We start from the raw sequence: 14,055 nt of genomic DNA, 5'->3' as shown, positions 1-14,055 counted from the left end.
AGACTGGTAAAAGTGTACTTTAAACAATGTACATGATAGCTAGGCATACAAATAAAAATATTTCTTGATACATTTGAAGGAGGTCTAGTTGTGGCCGCAACCAGACTAGATTGTGAACAGCTCTTGGCGGAATGCATGGCTTGACTGCCGTGAGCGTGATTCCCCGTTTACATTGTTACGTATTTCATTTACACCAGTACTTCATCTTCAGATTCTTACCCCACTCCTGAATGGACAAGTGTACTGTTTGTAGCGTAAAATGGAGGAGAAACTGTTTCTCGTCAGTAATCACATTTATTTTGGGAAATTGCAAAATATGACCTTTTCACTCAAGATAATAAAACTTGTTTTGTTGAGTTACTTTTTCCTCACCTTGTTTCTCTAACTTTATAGAAAGTCAAGCTAGCTTGCAATTCTGAGCAGGTTGAAGAGTTATTTTATTTAACCTTTATTTAGATAACATTGTGCCTAGCGAACATTGTGGCTAGCGACCACCATCTAATAATTATCATCAAAAACAAACATCATTACCATCACAAACTTAAATGGGAGAAAACAGTCATATCATATAATTGGCTTAACAGACAATTTGTGTATTTAACATTACTATTAAAATAGTACTCACTAATAGGAACGGGTAATTGTTTACAAGTTGCTTGCTATCCCATAAGCCATCACCAAAAACCACATATTTTCATCTTCTTCTGTGGTTTGGGTGGACTGAAGACGATGCAAAGTTTGACAAATGTATGCGGCGTCCGTCTAGCAGCGGAACCTTCTCTATCAAGGGGGCGTTGTATTTCCACTCTGTTAACTTCGCCATTTGAAATGCATGACATCCAGCGCAACCTAATGGAGTGTTTATTGGTAAGATGAACAAGGCTAGATATGCAGAATATTGTTTGCAAACTGCAGCTCCCCCAAAGAATTCGTTCTCGAGTTCTACAAAGCTGTGTCCATCATAACATACAATAATCAATTAATTGCATTCATTATTGCACCATGCGATCAATTATCAATTCTAAACATGCATGTTCTTCCCTATGAACACATGATAGGCAGTAGCTGGTCGGAGCACGTCTCCGGAGCCGGAAGAGCATGTATTAATCCTGCTGTAGAAATCACACTGTGGGGGATAGGATGATGAATTTGAGCACATCAGATTGACCATGCAGCCTTTTAAATGATCGAGTCACACATAGCCACTATAGCAGCGTGAGCAACTAGTGCTATCAATTCAGTGAACAACTATCCCAAAATGGAAATATCTGACATGAATAACAAATAAACAAGTACAATCAATCTATTGAGTACCTGTTAATGAGTGAAGTTGACACTGACCACAATAACTATCCTACGGTATAGAGTCCTCCTCTGGCATATTGCCTGGTCTGCTGCTCCATCGTTATGGACATGACAGGTAAACTTGCATGCATATCATACAGGCCATGATTTTTTAAAATAGCTAAATAACCTATTTTACTGACTGTTAACAATGACTAAAAGCTAGAATAGTGGTGTTTAAATGTGAAGCTAATATTGCATTAGAGCTGCTGATGTTTTTTTCTAATGAGTAGGCATGCATTGTGATTCATTTATACAACTATCACACCCGTGCATATTATTAAATGACACTGATGTTCATGATAACTAATATTGAAAGGTGATATGATGCAATCTTAGATTGGAAGCCTACTTCATCCTAATGTAAACTACATGCAGATGAACTCGCTCACAAAACTAGCCAAGTTAGCTGCATTGTTGCTTGCATGCGTTTGGCTGTGGTCTTGCGGGTGGCACACAGCCTGGGAGACAGTGTTGCCTGTCAGGCATTGTTCAGGACCTAAATGTCCCAATAAAGCTTAATTGGCCCATGAGCTCTTAGCTCAAGGTAAGGGACATTTAGCTTGCTAACATTCTAACTTAATTGATATTAAAGCTCCAAACACAAATGAAAGCATAATGCTAGCATGGAATGTATCGTCCCTTAGTGTAGCAATCAATAAAGACGTATGCGCTGATCCACCATCCTCAGCCACACTGTCAAGCTATCATCAATACATCCACTCCTATTTACAGACTTTATCTTGTAATCTTGACAAAACCACTTTTTGTTATGTCATGATCATGAGAAAATTATTGTGATTGACAAAAAACAAATGTATGTCGTGTTCATGAGACATACATAAATTGTGATCGACATGACGAGGGAGTAATTTTTTTATTCATATGTTCTCTCTGGACTTCCATACTAAACAGCTGATAAGCAGGATAATATCGCCTGCGAGCTAGCTATCGTGTCCTACATGTCACCTAGCTAGGTTGGCAACAGCTGATCAGTTACTCAACATTTGACTTAAAAATTCATAGCCAAAGTTTTGCCTGTGCTGCAGATGGCTACATCAGTCAGCTAATAAAATACTATTAAAACTTCTTACGGCTAGGGGTTCCACTAGCGGCACCCCTCGACAACATTCCGCTGAAAAGGCAGCACGCAAAATTCAAAAATATTTTTGGGAAATATCTAACTACATTAACAAGTGCAAAACACCAAATGAAAGATAAACTTCTTGTTAATCTACCCATCGTGTCCGATTTCAAAAAGGCTTTACAGCGAAAGCACAACATATGATTATATTAGGACAGAGCCCAGAAACAAAAATACACACAGCCATTTTTCCAGCCAAAGTGAGGATTCATAAAAAGCAGAAATATAGATAAAATAAATCACTAACCTTTGATGATCTTCATCAGATGACACTCATAGGACATCATGTTACACAATACATGTATGTTTTGTTCGATAAAGTGCATATTTATATCCAAATATCTCAGTTTACATTGGCGCGTTATGTTTAGTAATGTTTTGCTTCCAAAACATCTGGGGATTTTGCAGATAGCCACATCAATTTACAGAAATACTCATAATAAACATTGATAAAAGATACAAGTGTTATTCACAGAATTAAAGATATACTTCTCCTTAATGCAACCGCTGTGTCAGATTTCAAAAACACTTTACAGAGTAAAGGATAAGCAGCCAACAAATGCTCAGCATATGTGGGAACTCCTTCAAGACTGTTGGAAAAGCACTCCAGGTGAAGTTGGTTGAGAGACTGCCAAGAGTGTGCAAAGCTGTCAATTAAAAATGATCCTTGGTATGACCTTAAAACAATTCCATGTAGCTTAGTCGAACATAGACAGGGCTTTTACTGTAATGGGTTAAGCTATATAAAACAACGATTGTTTATGTGTACGGCTGCATTTCAGATACATTTTTGTACATTTCAATGTTGCAGTAATAGGACCTAGGCCTAGCATTTGAGCGAGCAAGAGAGAACATTATTTTGATAGCCCTGATCTCAAAGACTCGAATGCCCCCGCATGGAGAGAAAGAGTGCTGCGACAGATTTGTACAGGGGTTTGAACTTGCAACCTTGCGGTCACTAGTCCAATGCTCTAACCACTAGGCTACCCTGCCACCCCATTTAGAAAACGGAAATATCACATATACATAAGTATTCAGACCCTTTACTCAGTACTTTGTTGAAGCACCTTTGGCAGCGATTACAGCCTCGAGTCTTCTTGGGTATGACGCTACAAGCTTGGCACACCTGTATTTGGGGAGTTTCTCCCATTCTTCTCCGCAGATCCTCTCAAGCTCTGTCAGGTTGGATAGAGAGCGTCACTGCACAGCTATTTTCAGGTCTATCCAGAGATGTTCGATAGGGTTTACGTCCGGACTCTGGCTGGGCAACTCAAGGACATTCAGAGACTTGTCCCGAAGCCACTTCTGCATTGTCTTGGCTGTGCGCTTAGTGTTGTTGTGCTGTTGGAAGGTGAATCTTCGCTTCAGTTTGAGGTCCTGACCACTCTGGAGCCGATTTTCATCAAGAATCTCTCTGTACTTTGCTCCGTTCATCTCTCCCTCAATCCTGACTAGTCTCCCAGTCCCTGCCGTTGAAAAACATCCCCTTAGCTTGATGCTTCACAGTAGGGATGGTGTCAGGCTTCCTCCAGATGTGATGCACAAAGAGTTCAATCTTGATTTCATCAGACCTTTCTAAAAACCTGTTTTGTCATTATGGGGTATTGTGTGTAGATTGATGAGGATTTTTAAAATATTTAATCCATTTTAGAATAATAATAACAAAAACACTTTCCAAAAGTACTGTAAATGTCATAGTTGAACTAAATGCAGTATATTAGCTTCCAAAATGTAAGTTGTTATATCTAGCTTTCCAATAACGCATTCTGATTGAATGGTTTGTCCTGCACTTTGTAAAAACCCAGATTGCATGTAGGAAAAAGATATTGGTTCCTTTCTAAACATTTGGACTTGGTACAAAAAATTGTTGACGTAAACTGGCAAAAGAGTTGAGTCCTCACTCAATGGAAAGGGCAGTGTGAATACAAAGTGAACTGAATTATTTAGCTTTTTTTTTTACAGAGGACTGAGATTGGTTCTTTTGAAGATAACTATATGTGAAAACACCCTTAAATAGCTGAGAAGTATACCAATATGTTATACCCTCTAAGTTTTTGTCTAAAGTGGTAAAAATGTCAGTTTCTAAAAGTTGAGACAAAAAGTTGTTAATGTGGTAACTTAGCTGTCTTTTTTATTGGTATCAGCTAACTTTGTTCTGATTCCTGATTTGAATAGCAGAGAAGTAGACCAATATGTCGTACCCTCTAAGTTTTTGTCTAAAGTTGTAAAAATGTAAATTGTTTGGAAATAGAGGAAGATTTCATATGCTTTAACTTTTTGTTAAAATTGATGGGAAAGGGGTCAGAGTAGCGTATCTTTGTTCAAATTTGCATTGTTCACTGTGAATGGAATGTTGGGAGTCAGAGAGTTGATGTCACAATGGGAACTTAAGAATGTTAAAGAAATTACGTGAAAGTGAATGAAGATGGACAAAAAAGGTAATAGTTTTAAAAGTATAAAAGATACAGTATCAAAAAGTTGTATGCACACACTGGTCCTGACCGCTCTGCACATTTTAAAGTTTGAATGAGGTGTCTAGCATAAAGCTGCAATATGTAACTTTTTTGGGTGATCCAATTCACATAGAAATGTGAATTATGGATATGTCATTCTCATTGAAAGCAAGTCTAAGAAGTGATATATATGTTATATGTGCGCTATTTCTATGATTCCTTGATTAAGTTTCCTTTTTGCATCTTTTACTTTTGGTTTTGTACACCAGCTCCAAACAGATAAATGCAATATTTTTAATTATGGAACATATATTTCACAGCGGTTTAGATGGTACAATGATTTTCTACAATATACATGCTTTTTTGTAACAAATTGAATTAGGTGAACTATTAGAATTTTAGCACCCAAGAAATGGTGGAGCGATTTCTGTGTAGTGCATTTTAAACGGTGTAAATGGATTCGTTTTCCAGATAGTAGTATATTTAAAATTGGGACTTTTGCGCCACAAGTTCCATCTATGTAAAATGTCCTGTTAAGCCAGGCCAATGAGAGATCACGAAAGGGGGCGGGATCCTCTTGATGTCTGGTGCGCAGGCGCGGATGTTTGTGTAGCGCGAGTTGATGTTTTTGTTGTTCTAATCTTCTGAATATGGCTTCGTAGTTCTTTTGACAAGGCGTAGGGAAAGCCCCCCCAATTTATTTCAGCTTGCCTTCAAGCATCGCTGCAAGATCTGCGCTACACACACCGTGACACAGCCGAGGAAATGCGGACTTCTAGCCCTTTCGCTACGGGTTAAATGGCTGCAGCACCCACACCGTAGCAAGCTGGTAAGTAGTGCTAAACGGTGTAACTTCACGCTATGTATTTTTAGTCGTTCGAATGACCGGGTTAGTGAATAATTTGATGGCATTATGTCCAAGCTCTAGGAACTATTAAGAAATATGGCAGTTGTAAGCTGATGATGTGAAGTGGCGGACTTTGGCACTCACTCTGTTTATTTTTTTTTTTACAATAGTTGAGGTGCTCAACATTGAAGTTGCCCAATCTCAGTATAAAGTAGACAGTATAATATTGCTACTGTAACGGTATTGAAACTGTTGTACATGCCGTGAATTGAATTGCACTTCCTGACTGCCAAATCACAGAGTTTCTAAACCCAGAGGCACAACATCGTAAGACTTTCGGGAACGCTTGCGAAACAGACCAAGCAGTCCAGGTTTGAGAAGTCAGTGGAGAGTAATTGTTACTCAGTTAATTTTCAGAAATCTAAAGGCACAGCCTTGATTCGAGCCTATGTCTTAAGTAGTTGAACACTCCAGCCTCTGGAAGATGACAAACGGACACGTTTTCATTTCATTCAGAAACAACTTCATATCGAAGGAGGGCCTTTATCTTACGGCCTGCACATGCGCAGTTTGGCTCGAGACGACCGTTTGACCCATTTAAGTGTTTCTGCGCATCAGTTTCGCAAGCTAACATTGCCATGACATCGCAAAGTGCGATAGGCAGAAACTGCTTCTTCAGTAGACATCCCCATCTTCATACTGTACTATCTTTGATCAAATTCTGAAAATGCTATGCTATTATTAAGAATTTTTAATGTGTTTTTTGACATAGGCTAAAATAAGAATATGCTATATATTTGACATACGTGCAGCTGTCTGTTTAAAATATTTTTGTTGTTGTAATATAGCCTAATATCGTGCATGTCTAGTGTCAATTGTGTGCGTAAAATAACCGTGCTTAAAATATTTGTGTGCATAAACTCCAGCCAGGCAAAAGTTTCATTTTTCATTTTTCTTGGTTACATTCTTGTGCAATGGGGAAAAGAGAGGATGGCAAAAATCGTTAGGTCTACCTGCCTTCATTCACCAACGTCAAGTCTGACCATTTATATGAATTCATGTGATAACTTGCTCAAGATATTCTTGATTGCAGTTGATCATATCATACAGTGAAATAATAGCTTAGAATAGAACTTCATAGGCCAACATCTGCCAAGATGCGATTTCTAGAAATATCATCTTGAAATGTGAAAGCAAAGCATGCATTCATCCAGTTTTGGCTTACCTATATGCCAGTCATCTGTTGATTATGAATTCTGGAGAGCGTCCACTGCCCAGAATGAAATTACGCATAGCCTAGTGATGGGTTGCTTTGTTGGGAAAGCTTGAGTCAGTGCACTGTAGTGGGTCGCCTGTCAGAAAACACACATTACAGTAATGTTGATCGTATTTGATCTCCTCCTTAATATGGTGGTATGACATTTTCTGTGCATTTGTCATAGGACATGGTCAATATTTTTATTTTTTATTGTCCGCGTTTGACGCGATGCGTTCTTGGTTCTTTTTTTACACACGTTAAAAGATACTGCCGTCAAGGGCATTTTAGGCCAATCAGTTAGACTATACCGTAGGCCTACATGACATGCCCATGATGTAAAAATATGATTTGCATGGAATCCTGAAGCATTTGCTTTGCATCTATTCCTTATTTCCTTCATATTTTCTATTACCCCATATATGAATTACTCATTAGTGTGGATAACTTTAAAATCTGCATACATTTCTTTCATTTTTTTTTATAGTGTCCTTCATTCAGAGAGAAGTAGCTTGCTCTTTTGGAAGTTTAGAAGTTTCCCTGTGCACATTCCTAATAATCTCATTCACAACCCATCACCGTTTCATTAGCAAATACATCTACTCATTTCAATCAGGTCAGTGATCGGTCCAGTGGTTTCAAAAACCTGCCCTTTTATGTCATCTCTGTTGCCTGCGTCTTTTATTATTTTCCCTGTACAAGTGTGATTACAGCTTAAGTGTAATACTAACTAGCACCACCAAGACATTTTCTGACGGAATGTGTCCAAGATGCTCTCTGATCGCCCTCTGCAATTGGTTGGTCGCTTCGTTTTGTTGTTCGATTAGATTTGTAATTTATTTCTGCCTCCTCTCCTAACGGCTAAGTAGAGAATGTCACTTCAATAATGTGTTGAAATATATTATTTTACTTACAATGTGTACTGCATTGAAACATAAACATGGTATTTTAAAACAAAAATCTTGTTCCTCTTGTAACTAAAATCAAAGAATGTCATTGGTCTCATACACTTACTATATTTAGTAGATGTTATGGCGGCGGATGTAGCGAAATGCTTGTCTTCCTAGCTCCAACAGTGCAGTAATATATATAAACAATGCACAGAAAAAAAAAGAAGTAAAATAATTGATTTTTGAAATTTTAGAAGGAGAAATGTCAGAGGCTGGAGTGCGTGTACAGTGCATTCGGAAAGTATTCAGACCCTTTGACTTTTTCCACGTTTTGTTACGTTATAGCCATGTTCTAACATTTATGAAATTATCTACACACATTACCCCATAATGACAAAGCAAAAACGGGTATTTAGACATTTTAGAAAATGTATAATCTCTTAAGGATCGGACCCCTTTTTTTTCTTCCTATTTTTGCCTAAAATGACATACCCAAATCTATATGCCTGAAGCAAGGATATGCATTTTCTTGGTACCACTTGAAAGAACACTTTGAAGTTTGGGGAAATGTGAAAGGAATGTAGGAGAATATAACACATTAGATCTGGTAAATGATAATACATTTCATCTTTGAAATGCAAGAGAAAGGCCATAATGTATTATTCCAGCCCAGGTGCAATTTAGATGTTGGCTGCTAGATGGCTAGATGTGCAAAGTTTTAGACTGATCTAATGAAAGATTGCATTTCTGTTATTTAAAAAAAATCAAGACTGCCCAAATGTGCCTCATTTGTTTATTCATAACTTTTCATGTTCAAAACTGTGCACTCTCCTCAAACAGTAGCATGGCATTCTTTCACTGTAATAGCTACTGTTAATTAGACAGTGTAGTTAGATTAAAAATAATTTAAACTTTGCCAATATTATATATGTATATGTCCTGGGAAATGTTCTTGTTACTTGCAACCTCATGCTAATAGCATTGGCCTATGTTAGCTCAACCGTCCTGCAGGGGACCCACCAATCCTGAAGATCAAATACAAAAAAAACACATCACATTTACGTAAGTATTCAGACCCTTTACTCAGTACTTTATCTTGGGTATGATGCTACAAGCTTGGCATGCCTGTATTTGGGGAGTTTCTCCCATTTGTCTCTGCAGATCCTATCAAGCTCTGTCAGGATGGATGGGGAGTGTAGCTGCACAGCTATTTTCAGGCTTCTCCACAGATGTTCGATTGGGTTCTTGTCCGTGCTCTGGCTGGGCCAGTCAAGGACATTCAGAGACTTGTCCCGAAGCCACTCCTGTCTTGGCTGTGTGCTTAGGGTCGTTGTCTTGCTGGAAGGTGAACTTTCCCCCCAGTCTGAGGCCCTGAGCTCTCTGGGTCAGGTTTTCATCAAGGATCTCTCAGTACTTTGCTCTGTTAATCTTTCCCTCAATCTTGCTGCTGAAAAACATCCCCACAGCATGATGCTGCCACCACCACGCTTCACCGTAGGAATGGTGCTAGGTTTCTGCCAGATGTGAATCTTGGCATTCAGGCCAAAGAGTTCCAATCTTGGTTTCATCAGACCAGAGAATCCTGTTTCCTTTAGGTGCCTTTTGGCAACTCCAAGTGGGCTGTCATGTGCCTTTTACTGAGGAGTGGCTTCCATCTGGGCACTCTACCATAAAGGCCTGATTGGTGGAGTACTGCATGGTTGTTCTGGAAGGTTCTTCCATCTCCACAGAGGAACTCTAGAGCTCTGTCAGAGTGATGATCGGGTTCTTGGTCACCTCCCTGACCAAGGCCCTTCTCTCCCGATTGCTCAGTTTGGCCAATCGGCCAGCTCTAGGAATAGTCTAGGTGGTTCCAAGCTTCTTCCATTTTAAGAATGATGGAGATCACTGTGTTCTTAGGGACCTTCAATGCTACAGAAATGTTTTAGTACCCTTACCCAGATCTGTGCGTCGACACAATCTTGTCTTCAAGCTCCACAGACCATTCCTTTGACCTCATGGCTTGGTTTTTGCTCTGACATGCACGGTCAACTGTGGGACCTTATATAGACAGTGGTTTTTCTTTCCAAATCATGTCCAATCATTTTATTTTATCACAGGTGACTCCAATCAAGTTGTGGAAACATCTTAAGGGTGATCAATGGAAACAGGATGCACCTGAGCTCAATTTCGAGTCTCTGAGCAAAGGGTCTGAATACATATTTAAACAAGGTATTTCTGTTAATGTTTAACCTCTTTCAGCTAGGGGGCACTATTTTTATGTTTTGAAAAATAACGTTCCCAAAGTGAACGGCCTATTTCTCAGGCCCATATGCTAGAATATGCATATAATTGACAGATTAGGATAGAAAATACTCCAAAGTTTCCAAAACTGTCAAAATATTGTCTGTGAGTATAACAGAACTGATATTGCAGGCGAAAACCTGAGGAAAATCAAACCAGGAAGTGGCTTCTATTTTGAAAACTCCATGTTCCATAGCCTCCCATTGCTCCATTTAAAGGGATATCAACCAGATTCCTTTTCCTATCACTTCCTCAAGGTGTCAACAGCCTTTAGACATAGTTTCATGCTTTTATTTGGAAAAATTAGCGAGAAAGACAACATCGCGTCATGGGTGTTTGCATGAGTTTTGCTTGCGCAACACAGTGGGGCAGCCATTGACTCTCCCTCTCCCACTGAAAAAGAGACAGTGCCGGTTGATATATTATCGATTCATATATTTTAAAAACAACCTGAGGATTGATTATAAAAAACGTTTGACATGTTTCTGTGGACATTACGGATACTATTTGGAATTTGTCTGCGTTCCTTGCCACCCATTCTGAAACGAACTGCAGCTCTTTATTAAGTGTTGCAGTCATTTCAGTCGCTGTAGTAGTTAACATGTATAGTGTTGAGTCATCTGTATACATATACACACTGGCTTTACTCATTTAAGGAAGTAAGGGGCCTAAGCACACTTTCTAGTGGGCTTAAATTGAAAATGTGGAAAATAGGAGTGGCAATATTGTCTGCTATTATCCTCAGTAGTTTTCCATCCAACTTTTCAGACCCTGGTTGCTTGTCATTGTTGCTATATAACAATATTTTTTCACCTCTTCCACACTCACATTATGGAATTCAAAATTACAATGCTTGTCTTTCATAATTTGGTCAGATATACATTACCAGTCAAAAGTTTGGACACAGCTACAAATTTTTTTCTTTATTTGTACTATTTTCTACATTTTAGAAAGTAGTGAAGCCATCAAAACCATGAAATAACACATGGAATCATGTAGTAACCAAGAAAGTGTTAAACAAATAAAAATACATTTTATATTCAAGATTCTTCAAAGTAGCCACCCTTTTGGGAGCCCCGAGTTCCTTCAATCTGCAGTCCAAACCATCTCAATTTGGTTGAGGTCGGATGATTGTGGAGGCCAGGTCATCTGATGCAGCACTTAATCACTGTCCTTCTTGGTCAAATAGCCCTTACACAGCCTGGAGGTGTGTAGGGTCATTGTCCTGTTGAAAAAGAAGAAGAAGCGCAAACCAGATGGGATGGCGTATCGCTGCAGAATGCTGTGGTAGCCCTGCTGGTTAAGTGTGCCTTGAATTCTAAATAAATCAGACAGTGTCACCAACAAAGCACCCCCATGCCATAATACCACCTCCTCCGTGCTTTATGGTGGGGAATACACATGCGGAGATCATCCGTTCACCCACATCGCGTCTCACAAAGACACAGCGGTTGGAACCAGAAATGTCCAATTTGGACTCCAGACCAATGGAGAAATTTTCACCGGTCTAATGTCCATTGCTCGTATTTCTTGGCCCATGCAAGTCTCTTCTTATTATTGGTGTCCTTTAGTAGTGGTTTCTTTGCAGAAATTCGACCATGAAGGCCTGATTCACACAGTCTCATCTGAACAGTTGATGTTGAGATGTGTCTGTTATTTGAACTCTGTGAAGCATTTATTTGTGCTGATATTTCTGAGGCTGGTAACTCGAATGAATTTATCCTCTGCAGCAGAGGTAACTCTGGGTCTTATTTTCATGTGGTGGTACTCATGAGAGCCAGTTTCTTCAGAGCGCTTGATGGTTTTTGTGACTGCAATTGAAGAAACTTTCAAAGTTCATGTCTGAGCCAATCAGTTACTTTAAAATGCATTAAGAAGGAAAGAAATTCCACAAATTAACTTTTAACAAGGCGCACCTGTTAATTGAAATGCATTCCCAGGTGACTACCTCATTAAGCAAGTTGAGAGAATGCAAAGAGTGTGCAAAGCTGTCATCAAGGCAAAGGGTGGCTATTTGAAGAATCTCAAATATAAAATAAATTTTGATTTGTTAAAAAAAAATTGGTTACTGCATGATTCCATATTTGTTATTTCATAGTTTTGATGTCTTCAGTTTTATTCTACAATGTAGAAAATAGTAAAAATAAAGAACAACCCTTGAATGAGTAGGTGTTCTAAGACTTTTAACCGGAAGTGTATGTTTCACAAGTTTGGACATCAAAGTAGAGTATAGTACCTTTATTGTGTATTCAACTCTAGTACTGTATTGCACTATACTCTACTTTTATTTTCTTTACTATACTTTAACATAGTGTGCTGTCCAAAGTTGAGAACCAAACTGTGGTTTGTGATGACTATGATTTCCCATTGATTGTAGCCAATTCTATTGACTCTTCCCTAAGTCCCGTCCCAGAATTTTTGGCAACCAATCGCAGCGCGCCAATGGATAGCAACTGTCGCCGAGTCCAACACCTCAGACAAGCACACGTTTGAAACGCACTACCAGTCAAAAGTTTAGAAATGTCCTTGTTTTTTTGTCCATTAAAATAACATCAAATTGATCAGAAATACAGTGTCAGCATTGTTAATGTTGTAAATGACTATTGTAGCTGGAAATTGCTGATTTTATAAAAAAAATTTTTTTAAATCATAAAATATCTACCTAGGCGAACAGAGGCCCATTATCAGCAACCATCACTCCTGTGTTCCAATGACACGTCGTGTTAGCTAATCCAAGTTTATCATTTTAAAAGGCTAATTGATCATTAGAAAACCCTTTTGCAATTATGTTAGCACAGCTGAAAACTGTATTGCTTCTTTAATTAGCACAACTTCTTTAGACTAGTTGAGCATCGGCATTTGTGGGTTCGATTACAGGCTCAAAATGTCCAGAAACAAAGAACTTTCTTCTGAAACTCGTCAGTCTATTCTTGTTCTGAGAAATGAAGGCTATTCCATGCAAGAAGTCGCCAAGAAATTGAAGATCTCGTACAATGCTGTGTAGTACTCCCTTCACAGAACAGTGCAAACTGTCTCAAACCAGAATAGAAAGGCACGTGCACCCTAGAAAAACAGCTTGCAGATATACCGGGTAGGCAAGTAAGTCTACATTATGAGACTATTGTGGATAAGAGCAATAATATTTTTCTGTCAAATGGCAGTTAAGCATTGATTGTCATATCACCAGAAAAGACAATCAATATTTATTGGAACGGAGCATCAAACTCATCACCATGCACTTTCACCACCCTATGAAACATAACTTATTTAATCCGTAACTTAATAAACTGCATGGTGTCTCGAGTTGTAGTGGGAGGACCACACACCATATTGTCGCGTGACATGATGGTTATGGTTTCAATATATGCGCACAAAGGAACTTCCACTGCCATTTCTCGCATAATTAAGTTTACAGACACAAAAACATCCCACCACGTCGAACAAAATAATTCTGTCTGAATTTTTTAAATTGCACCGAAACTTCCAGTTTCCATCACAGTTGTTGTTTTATACGATTTGACTTTTGTGGCTGCAAACGTGGTTATGAGTAAGACTTGGAATCTAAAGAAATAGTCAAATGCCACCAACGGATACTCCAATCCCAACCCAATAAGTATGCAGTATCAGTTCTCTATGTCTGACAAGTAGGTTGGAGCTGCAGCCTGGAGTGTTGTTTCTTTATCCAATGTAATGTATTCTCATCGAATTTGGGGATTGTTTTTTGTCCATGTTCAGAGTTGGGACATTAACCTATCATACATCCTGGTATTACCAGGTTCTGACCACTAGATGGTGGTGTTAAGGTCATAGAAGAGTTTCTCTCCCTACAGTACAACACT

The 14,055-nt window shown here is 38.8% G+C and overlaps 1 protein-coding gene across 1 annotated transcript in view; it reads left to right on the top strand.

The window, feature by feature from the left end:
- Nucleotides 1–5,517: 5,517 nt before the first annotated feature.
- The window catches only part of LOC115141433 (transcription factor HIVEP3-like), a 69,556-nt gene continuing 61,018 nt past the window's right edge, over nt 5,518–14,055 (top strand). Inside the window, exon 1 of the mRNA XM_029680293.2 lies at nt 5,518–5,770. The gene's annotated coding sequence lies outside the window, so the exon portion shown is untranslated. The remainder of the gene's footprint in view (nt 5,771–14,055) is intronic.

This window comes from Oncorhynchus nerka, linkage group LG14, assembly GCF_034236695.1.
Source record: "Oncorhynchus nerka isolate Pitt River linkage group LG14, Oner_Uvic_2.0, whole genome shotgun sequence".
NCBI lineage: Eukaryota > Metazoa > Chordata > Actinopteri > Salmoniformes > Salmonidae > Oncorhynchus > Oncorhynchus nerka.
Note: the sequence above shows the minus strand (reverse complement) of the source record. Positions and strands in the feature narration are given on the sequence as shown.